Source organism: Dreissena polymorpha, chromosome 10 (assembly GCF_020536995.1).
Source record: "Dreissena polymorpha isolate Duluth1 chromosome 10, UMN_Dpol_1.0, whole genome shotgun sequence".
Taxonomy (NCBI): Eukaryota; Metazoa; Mollusca; class Bivalvia; order Myida; family Dreissenidae; genus Dreissena; species Dreissena polymorpha.
In genome coordinates, this window is record NC_068364.1 from 88,751,612 (window position 1) to 88,770,223 (window position 18,612).

General features: G+C 33.0%; 1 protein-coding gene and 1 long non-coding RNA gene across 2 annotated transcripts in view; one reads left to right on the forward strand and one right to left on the reverse strand.

The window, feature by feature from the left end:
* The window catches only part of LOC127848811 (A disintegrin and metalloproteinase with thrombospondin motifs adt-1-like), a 410,245-nt gene that overhangs the window by 122,675 nt on the left and 268,958 nt on the right, over positions 1 to 18,612 (reverse strand). The gene's annotated exons all lie outside the window — the stretch shown is intronic.
* The window catches only part of LOC127848818 (uncharacterized), a 267,995-nt gene continuing 251,655 nt past the window's right edge, over positions 2,273 to 18,612 (forward strand). Inside the window, exon 1 of the long non-coding RNA XR_008034784.1 lies at positions 2,273 to 2,418. This is a non-coding gene — a long non-coding RNA (uncharacterized LOC127848818). The remainder of the gene's footprint in view (positions 2,419 to 18,612) is intronic.

The following is an 18,612-nucleotide window of genomic DNA, read 5'->3' on the forward strand; positions in this document are numbered from 1 at the left end:
AATTATCATACCACACTGTTTGCCGTACTTGGTCAGCACGTCTGGAAATCATTCCTTAATGTGTGGATAGGCTGCCATTATTAACAAGTTTGCTATTTTCAATTCAATTTTGTATCAAAAAGCATTGTTCTTAAATGTGGCATTTTCAATTCGCAATGAGATTTGTAATGACCCTCGTCATGTGAAAATGGGTCTTATTCCATATGCGCCCATCATATAAATAGCCCACTCAGCTATCACTCCTTCTGGTAAGGAGAAACATAACATATTGAGTGATTTTAAAGCGAACAGCATCGCCTATGGCCTGACTGCGCAAAAGCACATGTTGGGTTTAACAAACGCTTGCCGAAACGCATAAGACCCATTTTCGCATGACGGCGCTATTGACGTGTGATTTAAATGTGTCGAAAGAAAACTGCGTTTAAATCAAATATAAACATACGATATATTTCGATAGTGAAGAAAGATACTCATAACAAGGCATATGAGGACACATATGAAGTGCTCTCCCGTAGTATATTTTTTATTTTACTCACGCTAATGTGTGGTTTGACAATGCTAACACACATTTCATGCTAACACACATTTCATGCGGTGAATATGCAGCTTACAAGTGAAAAACACAACACAATAGTTACACTTTTGTTTAATTGTATTTAATTATTTAGAAAAGTAAATTGCTAATTTATTTCAAAATCAGCGTATACGCCGACTACATTTTTAAAATACACTTATTGTTATAAATATATTTAATATAATATATTAGGTTGTTTTCGGTTTTAGCGATTAAAAAGCATTTTCGAGGTTGCCTATAGTATGCCTGTAGTAATTCATGAACTCATATCCAACTGTCTAATTATTGAGAACTGTGAATTTAAACAAGCTTAACCTTCTACTAACCTTCTGCTATTGCATTCGTATCATTATTATAAATTGTTTGTTATATTCGGGTTTAGCAATTATGAAACTTTTTTTTGTCTATCGTATCGCTGAAGTTATTGTTGAACTTATGTTCAACGTTTTATAAATTGAGAATATAAACAAAGACCTATAGATAATATGGGTCTTTGATATAAATAAGCGTCAACTTGTTCCCGAATCTCTCATTTTACGACCTGTACTACGTCATTGAGTTGTATGCGAGAGCGTAACCTATTGCGTTGTTATAACCCGTAAACTTTCCTTTGTTTATCGACAGACGCATCTATTAATAGCCTCATATATCATGAATGCCAAAACAACCGGGAAAAAGAACCACGTGACCAAATAGGACGCAAAACGCAAATACCATGCGACTACGACTTTTATTATGTAAGAAAGCTCCGCAATTCCTTTGAAGTCGGAGCCTTGTGATTGCTATTACTTAAATAATTGACCTCTAACTGAAGTAAGCAACGGAAACGCAGCACCTAATTGACCCATTCCTTCTATGTGCGAAGGCAGATTGAATTTTACTAATGTATGGTTTGCCTATTATAACACACATTATAATGCGGTAAATATGCGACTAACAAGTAAAAAACACTATAATTAAACTTTTGTTTTGAATTAAGTTATTTAGAAAACAAAATTCCAAACCTTATTTCAAAACAGCAAGACTACATTTTTTAGAGAATATTATTGTTATATTTAAATGTTTTTTTTAACAGTTTCAGCGATAATGAAACATTTTTTTATGTTGTCTATCGTATCCCTGTAATAATTGTTGAACTCGTGGTCAACGTATTATTAATTGAGACCTGTGAATATAAACAATCGTAACCTTATACTACTGCGTTATTCTCACACGGACTCCCCTTTGTTTATCGCCAGCCTCAGATTTATGAATGAGCTGAGCGAAAATACTACGTCACGCACACGCAGCAGAAAGTGGACTATTTTAATCATTCATAAACAATCTCCTCCGCGACACGTACAATACGATCATTGTTCATTGATTCTTTTCTATAAAACACCGTTCGAAAATATTGAATGTAACACGATATTAATATAATGTTGCCATTTGTGAATACACATAATTGGAGAACTCAAACCTCTTGCATAAATTATACAACTCTTTCTTGCGCGGATACGCAAGCGGGTATTGGGTTAATCATACCTAGTCGTATCGACCTGAATTTCACACTAAGCACTTTAGACGGGCGCTAAAGCGCCCATCTAAAAATCGTCATTTACTTAAAGTTGTTAACTCTGACCTGTCTACCTTTTCCGCAGATTTTTCTCTTTTGGATACTTAGTTGATTCATGCATTACGCATGCGTGTTTCAAATAACGTGGCTACACTTCCGTCTAAAGTTGACAGATCAGAAACGTAAATACAAATCAGTTTTAGTTGTTTAATACTAAACATGGGATCAAGTGGTGAATTCGGAAATCCACTGAGAAAGTTCAAGCTTGTTTTCCTTGGAGAACAAAGTGGTGAGTTGCCCATTATATACATTTGTAATGATTCTCTGAGTCTCGCTGAGTTTTTACCAGGTGACAAGCGTTTAAGAATTACTTTTTTGCTTTGATAGTTAGAAGGTTAAGGAAGATAATGAGATTTTATGAAAATATTCTGATAAGTAGTTTGTGTAAAATACATTTAAAATCAAGACAATGTTATACATTTAGAAAATTAATCTTATTGTTAATAATCATGTAAAATAGATCATGCATTCAATGATTCATGAATCTTTGACAGGTTGCATGTGTATCCGTCATTCCAGTCTTCTTAATGAATATACCTCTTTTATGTGTACAGATTTTAAAGAAGACTTTTTGATGTTCCAATCTTTCGTTAAATGTGTATTCTTGGACTAGCTGAAATAATTCGCGTTCAGAATAAATCTGAACGCTGAAACTCCGATCTGTAAAAACCATAACGAAAAATAAATACAATACTATTATGGGAATTACAGTATTTACAAGTGTATATATCTAACATCTACCCGTTGTTTGACAAATATGAACTAAGATCACAAAAATTACCTGTATTTCATTCGAAATCATAGACATTGAACAATCATTTTTCTCAAAGGCAACCATTTTGGCATTGTTGTTGTTGTTCTACGAAAATTTTACTAACATGCATCTATGATTTTCTTCAGAAAAGCCATCCAAAATAATGATATCAAGGTAAACAAAACAAAGCCATATTTTGTAAAAATAAATTGTTACGTAAAAATGGCATTCTAAAAAGTCTATTAAACAGAGTTGCGTTGTTACATCGGAGCATTCATTCTATGCTTTTAAACGAATTATCGTTGAATTAATTACGCACAACTAAATGTTTTGTTCGATTCTGAAATGAGCATTATTAAATTTGTAATCCAAATTTCGGAAGCAAGCTTCCGAAATGTAATGCTAACGCGACAATAAAAAAAGTGCTTTATTCTTTTTCTCAATAAAAAGTACGCGAAAATTATACAGACATGTAATACGTCGCGTGCAAAGTGTGGGTGTATTTGTGTTGCATAAAACGGGAACATCACGTCAGGCGATTTACGCGTGTTCAGTGGGAAAAAAACGCCCGATTGGAAGTAATTTCATCACATCTTTAAATAGTAACAAATGCCAAAATGTATTTGATATTTAAGAAAATTGGTGAATGTTTGTGTTTTGTGTTATTCTTGAGCATTTTTAAAGTAAACATTTACCAGAATTTGCTTTAAAACTGGAATATACGGGGTTATCGGGTAATTGGCGAGTTATAATTCTGGTACAAGTAAGCAATATATTGCGATATATTGCAATATGGGTTTTTGAACTGACAAAATATCGCAATACCCTTTTTGGCATATTGTTGCAGCACTATTTCGTACCATAGCTATTTCGTACCTATTACTTTTGGGGTATTTCGTTACTGTTGATTCTAATATTTTGAGTTATAGTAGTTATAATTATTCTTTTGCTTCTTTTTCTTCTTATGATTATTATTTCCAATTTCATTTCTTACTGTTTTGTGCATATTGCACACTTTTTTTGTTCGAACTCAGTTACAAACATAGTTGAATTTAACCTCCACCAAGGGAGATAACATAACCTTTACTAATACTATACAAAGATTCATATTGGATGAAACAAACTCGAAATATAGTTTATTAACAGGTAAATTTCGATATATTTTGCTCAATATATACTATCTAGGCAACGTTCTTTCATAATAGTCAAAAATATGTGTGTATTTAAATTCAGGAGTGATGCGACCGAAATTCGTGTCGGAACTCTCGCTATTAAAAAGATAGAGTGGACTATTGACGCAAAGAGTCTGCCAAAGCAAACATCATCAAAAGACTCTATGGCGGCAATTTATATTGACTATTCTTGGACATGATAACAAAAAACTGTTTGTAAATCTGCTATATTTTCATAAATTACTGTCTAGATTTAGCACCCCACAGTAGTCTATATCATGTATAATGTTTCTTATGGTTCAACTCTTCTTATATGTCTGCATATATTGTTCTATAAATAATTTCAGAAAGGATATAAGAAACTTGTCCTTTAAATATTTTCTCAATTTTTCACAAAGATGGTCTTTGAATTTTTGTTATGTTTCTTGTTTTCCAACTGACCCTAATTTTCACCCCGTGAAAATACAGCTGATAAGTCACTAGTTTTAACACCATAACTTAAAATGTCGCTTTTTATGATTTTTGACAGGCGCGACTTTATAGTTATGGACCAACCATTAGGAAAGTCAACCAGAAATTCCCGAAAAGTTGACAGTTAACAAAGACCGGTCCAAAACAGCATTTAAATGCAGTTATTGGCCCAAATCAACCACTTGATCGGAAAGATTGACATTTTTCACATTTAACTGATATATTCTTTCACAAAGACTTTCTTGAAATGCGAATCTCCCGAGATTTCACGGTCATATGACGTTATTTCTATTTTTAGTAACATACCATGTGCTCAATTGTTTTCAAATTCAGAATGACATTTCCCGGTATTTTAGATTATTCTGGCATGTTTTGTAAACAAATTGTAGTGTAAATTGAAACTCAAGGTAAATATTATTTAAAACTACCTGATTCACACTGAAATCAGTCTTATAATCCACCAGACGTAAGTTGTTAATCACAAATAATAGATTTCATAAAATGAAAGTAATGTTTAAAATTTCAGCAAAAAATTTCAATGTCGATCCGAAAGTATCCAAATGAAAACTCGTCACATGACAAAGCGACAATGGCGTCAAAATTGTGAATTTCAGACTGATGAGAGTTATTTTCATCTATTGTAAGATGCATTTGAAACATTTGAACCTTAAAATATTCCCCGATGCAGTAATTTATATTCATTCACCAATATACGTAGAAGTTTATTCAAGAAAATGAGCTTTCTTTGATTTATAGCGTGACATAAATATGTTACGACTCTGGTTGACTTTCGATACGGGGTTGGCTTCAGCGTACAGGTATATCAATACTATATAAACTGTACGCTGAAGTTTCGTTAGCTAATAATTAGTCACAAGGATAAATTAAGTTGTGTTTTGTGGTACAAAAAGTTATTGAGCTATCTATGTTTCTTGATCAAAACGTAAGTTGCTTCATATAGGACAACATTTATGTGTCAGAGTACTCACTGACAGCCACAAAGACAAACTCAGTAACCAGACCAAATAAATTAGTCCTGTCTCTCTATAAGACTATATTGTGTTTAAAGATTGTTATTGTTTTTTTGTTTTAAACCTGTTATTGTTGTTGATATGGGTGCTGGAGGTTTCGGTATATAACAAGTTCGGTAAATTGGATTTATATAGTAAATGCCTTGGAGGTTTCGGTAAATTGGTTTTTTATAGAGGTGGTATACCTACAATGAGGTGTTAATGACAACTATTATTGGCTTACTATAACATCAGGGGCATATATTTTCAAACTGTGGATTAATTTTGAGTTGAGTAATTAATGCTATGCCTACGGTAAAGAATTAAGGGGCATGAATGAGCTACCTCCGAACTTTTTAAAACGAATTCTTTTAGGAAATTGTAGGTACCAAACCAAAAAATGTAGATTGAATTTAAAATGTAACTCTTTTGAAAGTAAATTTACGATTTAAATAACTCAATACTTTTTTTTTTAATAATTGGTGCTTTTATGTAAATAACATAATAGTAATAATAAATAATGATTTAAGACGGAATCAATGTAAGATCTTCAATTAAGTTTAATGCTATTTAAAAGGGTTCTTGTCAAATATTGTAGACATGATTTATTGAAAAAAACATAACAAACAAAAACCATAAACAAATATGAAATAGTTCTTTTGATATTTATTATGCCCCCCTTCGAAGAAAAGGGGGTATATTGCTTTGCTCATGTTGGTCTGTCGGTCGGTCCGTCCACCAGGTGGTTGTCAGACGATAACTCAAGAACACTTGGGCCTAGGATCATGAAACTTCATAGGTTCATTGATCATGACCCGCAGATGACCCCTATTGATTTTGAGGTCACTAGGTCAAAGGTCAAGGTCACGGTGACCAGAAATAGTAAAAAGGTTTTTGAATGATAACTCAAGAACGCATACGCCTGGGATCATGAAACTTCATGGGTTGATTGATCATGACTTGCAGATGACCCCAATTGATTTTGAGGTCACTAGGTCAAAGGTCAAGGTCACAGTGACCCGAAATAGTAAAATGGTTTCCGGATGATATCTCAAGAACGCATACGCATAGGATCATGAAACTTCATGGGTAGATTGATCATGACTCGCAGATGACCCCTATTGATTTTGAGGTCACTAGGTCTCAGGTCAAGGTCACGGTGACCCGAAATAGTAAAATGGTTTTCTGATGATAACTCAAGAACGCATACGCCTAGGATCATGAAACTTCATAGGTAGATTGATCATGACTTGCAGATGACCCCTATTGATTTTGAGGTCACAAGGTCGAGGTCACGGTGACCCAAAATAGTAAAATGATTTTCGGATGAGAACTCAAGAACGCTTTTGCCTAGGATCATGACACTTCATACATTGATCATGACTCCTATTGATTTTTAGGTCACTAGGTCAAAGGTCAAGGTCACAGTGACAAAAATCGTATTCACACAATGGCTGCCACTACAACGGACAGCCCATATGGGGGGCATGCATGTTTTACAAACAGCCCTTGTTTCAGTTTAAATATAAAGCACAATAGTAATTTAGACCACCGAAAAGCACTCAATTTCTCAATATATACATGAGGTAGTTTGCCAACATGATAAATATGTTGCCCAGCTCTTGCCACGTGGAGGCCACCTCTTGTAGGAGCCAAATGTTGAATTTCATATTACATATAATATGCCTGGATAAAACACTAATATTACAATACACCATCAGCGGCCGAGCGCAGAATACTACAAAAATTGTGGATTGCTTCAAATTCCGAGTGAGCTTTATATATAACAATGTTTTATTAACCAGGTTTTCCGAAGGAAAAAACTGGTTATTAGATTGGCGAATGCGGGCGGGCTGGCTGGCGGGCTGGCTGGCGGGCGGAACAAGCTTGTCCGGGCCATAACTATGTCGTTTATTGTCAGATTTTAAAATCATTTGGCACATTTGTTTACCATCATTGGACGGTGTGTCGCGCAAAATAATTACGTCGATATCTCCAAGGTCAAGGTCACCCTTTGAGTTCAAAGGTCAAAAATGGCCATAAATGAGCTTGTCCTGGCCATAACTATGTCATTCATTGTGAGATTTTAAAATCATTTGGCACATTTGTTCACCATCATGAGACGGTGTGTCGCACGAAAGAATCACGTCAATATCTCCAATGTCAAGGTCGCCACGACTAAAAATAGATTTAAAAATAAACTTACAAAGGGGGTTAATTTTGTTTGTTCATTTCAAAAGTTCAGTTTGAGTTTTCTCCCTTTATGAGATTTTTTGTCACAATGAAAACCTGGTTTTGTGACAATTTTGTCCCTTGTTATTTCTTTCTGGTTGAGAAACAAACAAGAAAAAAACAATATATAACATATAATACGTGTACGTAATTTATAAAAAGAAATATAATGATACGCGTTATGTTTTATAATTTTGTAAAATGCGCGTGCCATTGAACGTTGAGTTAAGCGAAGAGATGCAAACTAAATTACACATAATTAAAAACTGAAAAAAATGACATCTAACATAACGCTAGCAGACCCGAATGAATACACTGTGTATTAGCAACCTGCTGACAGTGTGGTTATCCCTATCTTATCAGCTCAATACACAGGCACCTGGCTTCTGTATTTGAACAATGGGATTTACGGCCAAAGTAACTGATTTCATTTTTTGCCTGAACAAATCCGTTGAATAAAAAATACTAACTGATTAACTTTGTAATCCGTTTTATATACCATAATTTATAAATAAGACACATTTAAAACATGGATACAATATATATAGGACATATTTTAATCTTTCATTTTATTTTAAAAAAAATAAGCGCGTAGTCACATATAAATAAGATACATTTATGACACAGTACAATATAAATAAGACACATTAGCATCTTTCAGAGTTGCCACATGTCTGTTAAAGCATGTTCATGATCTAAACATACATATTTAGATTTTTTTTAGAAAAATCAACTTGATAACATATCCCACTCTCAATATTTAACAAATTATTAAGGTATATCAATGTAAACTTTTGTATTAAAAAGTGTGTGTGAATGTCAGAGTTTATTTACAGGTCTTCACAACTACCTTGTGTGCTGACTTGCTTGTAGGAAAAAAGAAGCGAAAATTTTAAGAAACAAATATATTTGATAAAATTATTATCATTTTTATCTGATACACTTTATTTAAGGTTTTTCCAACTAATTGTATAAAAACATATATTAAAAACAAAAAATCAGGACCTAAAGATAAACTTGTAATATATAAATTATATGTAACCTCCCTTGATTATAATATTAATAGGTTGCAAGCCTGAGTATTTAATATTAACACTTTGCAAACATCTCTAAATTGATAACATCAACTCCGTACATTTTAATCAGATAATTTAATTAGTGCCATACAATTCAATTAGTGTACACGCATATCGACTAAAGGTGCGATAATCCCTATTTTTTACCAAAACCTCCGCAGCATTTACTATATAAATCCAATTTACCGAACTTGTTATTTACCGAAACCTCCATAACTCGTTATTATAGGAAGATTTTATTGATTTGTTTTTACTTTTTGCAGTTGGGAAGACATCCTTGATCACAAGATTTATGTATGACAGCTTTGACAACACTTACCAGGTATTTGATTAATTAAGTTTACATACATATAGGATTAGGCATAAGTTTTCAATTCATCATAGCATACATAACGCCTCTTTCCTATGGTGAAATCACAGGTATTTTGATATATTTAGACAATCAGGAGTCAAAATGACCCCGTTCTAGAAATTGTCATGGGTCAAATGAAATTATCAGGGGTAAAGAAGTCCAGTGTCATTTTCTATCTGCATATTTGTTCAATGCTCTGCAAATTTGACTAAGTATAAATTTGAGAGCAAGACTATCCAAAAAAAGTTAATTTTAACCCTTTGAATGCTGGGAAATTTGTCGTCTGCTAAAATGTTGTCTGCTAAATTTCTAAAATTAGCATTTTGTTCGATTTTTCAAAGAATACTATCAGAATAGCAAACAGTTTGGATCCTGATGAGACGCCACGTTCTGTGGCGTCTCATCTGGATCCAAACTGTTTGCACAGGCCTTCAAAATTTGGTTCCCGCACTGAAAGAGTTATTGAAATAAGTTAACATATATCATAGAGTTAGTTTCCTTGTCATATTTCTGTGTATTAGTGTGTTTTTTTATCCTGAGACTTGTGTGGCCCTTAGCTTCCACATGCATTGAGCATTTTGAAATAACATGGCATAAATGTTCACATCCATGAAATCATAACTTTTAATGTCAAAGGTTACAATACAGAGCTTAATTGTCAAAATTGCGATTGTGCGGTAACTTAAGGTTAAGGTTATATTTTTAAGTCAAATGAAGGACTTAATTAGGCTTATCTTGGGCGACTCCTAACACACATGCATTAAGCTTGGGCGACTTCTAACACACATGCATTAAGCTTGGACGACTTCTAACACACATGCATTAAGCCCAGTTTTGCCAGAATTAGGCTCATATAGTACATGTATGTCTTTGCCAAAGCAGCATGTGCAGGGCATTCACTGTCAGTGATAGCTCAAGTTTTATTATGTTATGACACAATTTCAATGTCATTGGAAAGTTATGTACTCCAATATGGCGTCTCTATTTAATAAACCTCACATGTTGGCCCCCAAAATTATGGGCTTTGGAAAATTCTGTTTAATCTTAAAATATGTAGACATTTATTAAAGTGCAATTTACAAATCATTCTTGAGCAATAAATAGTGTTCTTTGGACTTGATTTTATTTAATGTTTTCTTCTTTTGTTCTTTTGAAGGTATCTGTAAATGCATCCAGCAAAAAAAACTACGACATTGTTATCAAAATATGTTTATACATACGTAAAAGTAGTTTATTTTTTTTTTGTTTGTCAATTCAAATTTAGAATGTCTTTTACCAACATTATGTCATGTGATCGGTCCAAAAAGGATATGTTGCCAAAGAAACAAATATTTGAAGTATTTGTTTTTCATTGAAAAGAAGGTTTGGCAATAATATATTAAGCACATCATCCGATTTATGCCTAGTGGACTCTCCCATCCTTCTAAATTGAATCAATTTATTTCCAAAATTAGGGATGTCTAGTATATTTATTTCTATATTTAGTATATTTCTTACATAAATTCTTTCAAGCAAACAGCGCAGACCCTGATGAGACGCCGCATCATGTGGCGTCTCATCTGGGTCTACGCTGTTTGCCAAGGCCCTTTTTCTAGACTCTAGGCATAAATGGGTTTTAATAATAATAATATACATGTATGTGCTATTGTTTTGGTGTAGATATTTTGTTCTAAAAGGTAAGTGTTACATGTACCAACGGTGCTGTAAATTTTAATTTGCATGTGAACAAGGTTGCTATGAGCCAAGAGTAATAAAATGTTATAAGATCACAAACAAATAATTATATTTTTTTCGTTTTTCAGGCCACAATAGGAATAGACTTCTTATCAAAGACCATGTATTTAGAAGATCGCACAGTAAGTATTCGCGGAATTAAACCTTCATTACCATGTATTTTGCATACCCATGAATTTCAATTTTAAGTTGGTATTATTTTACATGAAAACATCGCTTTTTTGTCTGCTAATTTGCAAAAAATAATTTTGCTTACCGGTATGTAAATATCAATAATGGATGGCAGCTTAATTTTTCGACCATTTTGGCATTTAAAATCCGGTGCGCTTGCCAGATGGTTGTGCTTAATACATGGAAAAGTACAGTATGCTTTCAAAATAAATACTCAGTTTTTGTAACGGAATTACCATAAAACTCTTACATAATATTATTTGTCAGATGTGTTGCATACTTTTATAAGTTACGACACTTCCCGCTTAAACTGGATTTCCATCAAGAAGCGATTTCATTTAAACAAAAAATTCTATTAAAGCGAAAAGTGTTGTCCAGGAAAAGCATGTGTGGACTGCATAGGCTAGCGTGTGTGGATTGCACAGGCTAGCATGTATGGACTGAATAGGCTGATCTGGGACAACGCTCAGGGATTTTTCAGCACTGTCTGCGCCTCCGGAAAACGGAGGCACTCCCAAAGCAAACTGACCCGATCCAAAACCAAAATTATAAAAAAAAACAATAAAAAAAACACAATTTTTTAATATTTTTTTTTTTGAGAATGAAGTGTCTTATAACTTGTGTGACTAACCAGTGTTTGTTTTGGTAAAAAATACCTGCTATAAGGTTTTGACTGTACAGTTTTTATCTCAGAGTGTAACTGTAACTGAAAAACAAAACTTCAGTACCCAACTTTGACTGCACATTTTATACAGCTTAAGCCAAGTGCGTAATGTGAAATAAATCCATTGAAATTTCTTGAATAAATAGCGTTATCAGTTATAATTTGTGTATAAGTAAATCTGACTTACTGGAAATCTAATCACGTAAAAAACACAATGCCTTAAAGTTAGCACAAAAAACTTTATGAAGATGGTATACAAAACAACATAGACTTAACCAAAGTCTAAGGATATCCGCCTAGACTGAACTTTTGTTTAGGAGATACTTCCTTTCAGTGTTTTTTTCACTTGTAGGGGAATGGTGGCGGGGCCCGTCCAAAGGGGAAAAAATGCGTCGTTTTTTAGGAAAAGGGGAAAATTAAAAATTCACACTTTTATATGTAATGATATTTATTATATGAATACACATTTGTGTAAGAATATAATATTCACAGCAGAATGTCTCTGTCCTTTTTCTGAAATTTATATCTATAATTTGTTCAACATTAGTTTCAGACAGTTCAGCCTTCATGCACAGTCTCAGTTTTCTTAGCCATTTTGAGTCTAATTGATTTTTTTTTAATCGATTAAATGGCAAATTTGAGCATTTTTTATCGATAAAATGAACCAAATTGGAATGTTTTTATCAACAAATATTGACACAATTTTGATACATTAGGCCTTTTCCTGGCCATTTTGGGAGAAAAATGCAATTCATGTGAAAAGTCCACTGATATGTTTTGGAAAAAATAACTTTTACAATTTTCGCACACAGATAGCCAAGGAAATTACTTAATATGAAAACATGTAAATCTAAAAGGCACATATCGTCTGAATTAACTATATATGCATCGTAAATTGTGAATGTCATCTCTTGTATATTTTCATAATTTTATAAAGCTAGATTTATCATTACATTATTGGTATAATATTAATTGATATTTTCTGTCGCTATTATGTTTAAGCGTCCAAACAAAATTACATGAAACATCCTGATTGATTGGTAAACTTTATGTTTTATAATTAAGCCTTATTTTTTTTACTTTGAACGACTGAATTAAAACTCTATTTCGTTCATTTGACGTCGTGCCAATGGATTGTTATCTCATACAGACAAAATCAGCCTGGGGCAGATATTTTTATTTAGCCGAACAGCCAGTGACGGCCCGGCAGTGACGTTAATTTGACGTCAATGTGTTCCTATCCAGAATAACAAAACGTATTTTACGTCATAAATACGCATTCGTTCAAGTATCGCTCTTATTTATTGCGTTAGAGACATATATACTTTCTGACATATTTTCATAATGAAGATATAAAAACGTAACAAGTCTTTTAGGAATGCAAAACTTCTTAATATCAATAGAAGTTTGAGAAGTTGAGTTTGAAATATGTTTCAAATATTCAATAAATAAATAGTTGCTAAATTATAAAGGGAAAACAACTTTGAAAATTGTATTTGCACGCTTGTTGTACTCAAAATTGCTCATGATCTCGTTACTTCAATGGACGGTACATACATTCAGATTTCAAAATATTTCAAGAACGTTGAACCAACAGCATTTTAATTGAACGTTTAAAATTAAATGCTTTAGTTAATCAACCGAGTCTAGTTAACCCCCCCCCCCCCACACACACACCCACAAAAAACAACAACAACAACCTCACAAAAGAAAAACAAACAAACAAAAAACAAACAAAACAGCAACAATAGCAAAAGCGATAGTCTACACTTTGTATGAGCATTCTGCTGTGTTGATCCCTATTTTACCGGCTCAATAGACGGGCTACTGGCTACTGTACTGGTTGCATTTACTACAAACGTGTTCATATGCAATTATAATCTTTGTTTATTGCACAAACATTTAAAAATAATAATAATAATAATAATAATAATAATAATAATAATAATAATAATAATAATAATAATACTTATTATAATAATAATAATAATAATAAAAATAATAATAATAATAATAATAATAATAACAAGAGCACCGCATAACGGGTTCAAACGCTCGGCTGCGGGTGCATTTTTGAATAAATGAAAGCTTGTCAGAATATTGTTTTTAGAAGTCACAGTGACCTTGACCTTTGACCTAGTGACCCAAAAATGGGTGTGGCGTGTAGAAGGTGCATCTACATATGAAGTTTCAAAGTTGTAGGTGGAAGCACTTTGATTTTAGAACAAAATGTAAAAGTTTTAGCACGACGCCGGCGGACGGCGGACGACATGACGAGCTGGCTATGACAATACCTCGGGTTTTTGTCTGAAAACAGCCGAACTTATAATAATAATAATAATAATAATGGATCGAAACCCTGCCTTCATAACGATTCACGTGATGAGAGCATAGCCACGTGGAACACTTATTTTACAATTGTGATATTTCACTTTTTTAATTTGGGTAATTTAGTGTTTGTTATGAACCTTAACTAATACACTATTTTCCAAATATAAAAGAAATACATTGATACGACAACGCTGCGTGGAGATTTTTAAACTATATCTTAAAATACCACATACATACGTAGTTTAAGTACCACCAACATTAACAGGAGGATCAACATAAAGATAAATTTAAAATAATAATGTGCTTAATACATGTCAGTCCAAACGATAAATATCAGAAAAAAGAAAAACCAGTGAGTACTTGAAATGTACACATCTGGTGATTTATTAATAGACATGCAATAATTTTGTAGGAAGTTCCGTTTGTTACACGAATAAACATATATCAGATACAACGTTTAGACGAAAAAAAGTTCTTTTTTTTTAAACTTCATACATTTACTCTTTTATTAAATATTTCGGCCATAGGCCTTCTTTAGTAAACTATTATTAAGTTTTAATATTTTCCTCCCTCTGGAGATCCAATACATAGAGTCTTTTTTAAGTTAACAGAAAGAATCTTTTCTGATCGCGGATTCATAACGTTAGCGCTTTAATTTATTACGATTGTGTCATAACCCATGTCAAAATGTCACACTGTTCCCTTGTCCTTGTAATGCATTGTATCATATATCGGTATGTTATGGTGTTAAGCATAAAGACCAGTACCGTTTTATGTAAAAAATACCAGCATTTTCGTTTCATGCATAAATTTCAGCACGATGAAAATTATGGACCGCTTGAATATTACACATGAATTAACACACCAGAAAACGACGTGAACATTTGGCTATTGTCATAGAGATAACTGCTGGAGAATCCTGATGTTACCCAGATCTGATCGGATATAGCAGCCCTGGTGAACGCCTGCATGGGACTGCAGGCCATTCCAGCATTGCCTGGAGCAAAAATTGATCTTTTCAGAATGGTGCCTTGCTTTACAATATCAATTAATCCAATTTGGTTTTGCTCAACGCAGTACTGAACTGCGAAGGCATACAACCCAGGGACGGAGACAGTAAATTTCCCAGATGCCGCGTTATAACCTTGACCTTCGTTGATTTGCGCATTTTTGAAGGTGATAATCTGTCCAGGCGATAGTGTCAATGTACCTTCAGCAATTCGGGCGAAGAAATGAACCTGTGGAATCACGAGCTCATCTGAAAATAAACAGTCATGAAATATATAATTTAAGTTTACATACGAGGAGAGTGTGCTGTACACGCGAATGGAATGATATTATTAATTACGAAAACTAACGAAAATAATGATCTTACGAAGCAACAATTTATAACTTGAATTTGGCGTTAAGAAAAAACGCTTGTATTAAGGTATGCTGAGTCGATAGAAAAATTTAGGCAAATATAAGCAGATTTCACGAAAACTTTATAAGCATGTCTATATAGTCATAAAGATGCTGTAAAAACATTAACAAGAGACAAATGCGTGCCAATAGTCTTTTATTATGCCATGCAATTCCTGCATGAAGACGTCTGAGACTATATTTATTATTATTATTTAAATTTGTATGCACAATTAATCAAACGAATAACGTTATAAACCAGTTTTCAGAGTTGCGATGACGGCAGTAATTGGCTGGTACTTTTGCGCGCGTTTACGGAAATAGCTTTTTGTATTTTATGCTTTCATGTGGTTAATAGAGAACTATCAGTGAATTAAAACTGAAATATCACTGTTTCAAACAGTGAAAAATAACAGTAAAAATTATCGATATTGTTCAGCTTTACTGTGAAATGACGTCATTTTTGTACGAAATGACGTCATTGTTCCAGCGAAGTTCTCCATTTAAATTTGTTTACAATGTAAATAAACGATGAAAAAAAGCATAAATAAAAATAACATTTGTTGGATTTGGTGGAATATCGATATAAATTCACGAGTGATCATATAAAATAATATTTTCACGAATGGCGCAGCCACGAGTGAAAATATATATTTTCTATTATCACGACATAACTGAATCCAACAAAGATCCTCTATGTTTTTCAATTCCCATAGTTCTAGTTGTGTGTTTAATTATATATCTTAGCAAACACTGTTTACGAAAATACACAAACGCGTAATATGTTCCGATATTTGCTTCAAAAATAATTTGGGGAAGATATTTGACAGCATTTTCATTATCTAATTTGTAATGGCATGTTATTTAAAGAACCACAAAATAAACTATTGAATGACATAGAACGGTAAAACAATTAAAGTGAGCGTAAAGACTGTGTGTTAATCAATGTATGCGCAAAGATGAGTAAAATTCATGTATCCGCAAAGATGATTAAAAATGTATCCGCAAAAAAGGATTAACCAGGCTTAACTATGCTTCGAACATACTAACGAAATTAGACGGGTCTTAAGAACTTTATTTATATTCCACTGTAGATATAGAAAAAAGACTACAAAGCTTTCAGGAGTGCGTTTTATATTTCAGTTCAGGTATGATCGATGGAGTTCTCTATTCATCACTGCTACAGAATCGGTAATTAGTGTCTTTGTGCTTGTATAGCTTCGTTCAATTTTGATTCCATAAGCGCGTGCAATTTTACAATGATAGAAAATTATATGCGCGGCTGTTATTTTGAACAGGAAGTTCCGTTTCAACTTTTTATATTGCCACTCGCATCTTTTTAATGGAACATATCTATAGTAAAAAGGTAATGCATTTTCAAAAATAGCATTATAATAAAACACTTATTTGTGCGTATATACAGGTCAGCATACTATTTTTTGCAATTAAGAGAAGCGACCCGAACACTTTCATTGGCGCCGGTCCGTCAGCAGTAGTAGAAGCATCGCTTATTGAAATTTTACATAAACATCTTTACCGATGCGTTTTATTTATAAAAAAATAAGTACGCGATTTTTTTAGTTAGTTTGGTTGGCTCTATTTTTATTTGCATGCTCTTTTCAAACTCCACCAAAATTTAATTCAAAATGATCAGTATATGTGCAAAATTCTCGCATCTGGTTTTGATTCCCATTCATGACAATTGTAGAAAGTGGAATATGCATTTCATTTAAGTGGATTTAATTATGTCTGGAAAAAGATTTTATCACATGCTTTACCCTGTTTCCCATGTAATACAACCAGTACATATTTTTTTATATTACACATGTGTAATACAACATTTTTAAGCGTTTTCATTGGCTTAGTTTTCGTTTACTGACCAATCGCAATTTCTTATTTTGCTGAAATGACGTTGCAACGCCAAATGACGTCACGAAATGTAAACAACATTCGGTATTCATCATCATGTTTGCGTAAATATTTATCTAATTTGCTCATTTAAAAGCATGTGATAAAAAGATCTGACACTCGTTGTCATATCATACCATATTTTATTAAACTCGTCCAGGAAATTCGTTAGTAAGCTCGCCAAAGGCTCGCCAGATGGCTCTCTGGCTAATGCGGCGACCATTATGTTTATTGTGTAAAACAGAGCCCGAGTGAATTTCTTCATGAAACAATTGTGTTTATCTTAAAACAACTGAGTCCCAATAAGTAACAAACGATGATTGAACTAAGACGGTGTTCAACTTTCTGCGCCTGAATCAACAAACTGAAAGTTCGCCTCAATTATGCGCTCTGCATGGAATTTAAGGCTAGGCAAATTAAACATATCTTCGTTTTACGTAATCTAGAGTAGATAATATAGACGACAATGTAAACTGCATTATAAGGTCCCAGACCAGAGCCTTTGCAATTGTATGACAACTATTACATGCAATTTAATGTAAGATTAAAAACAACTTGTATCGTGCATTTTAATAAAATATGCTTATTTTACGTTAAGTCTATTTACCCAATAAATCCAAATTATCGGTTATTATTAAATTACGATTATTGGTTTAAAAAATATGTATTAAGCATTTCGTAGACACCATGAATATAATATAATAAGACGTACATGCTACTATCGACACAATATGCTTTTAATATATTAAACATATATAAAACTTTGAAAATATTAAGCATTGAAATAGTTATAACCTTTTCATTTTTTATTCTGCAATAGTATATAATAGGTATGGCATACAACTTCTGGATACGAATTCCGTAGCGAAAACTTCAATTATTTAATAACGACATTTTTCATCGGTTTTCATAGTAATTCTTTGTGGCTTCCAAGAGGCATTACTATCGACCCTTTGTTTATAGTATGATATTATACGACATCGTATTATATAATTAGTGACTGGCACGTGTAAACCATTGAGAATGTTTAAAATAGTACTCGTTTATGAAACGCACTTTATCACAAACGAGTGGGCTAAATTAACATGCCGGAAAATAACTGTAACATTACTCCAAGGACAGATGGTACTGTAATTGCCTCAAGAGC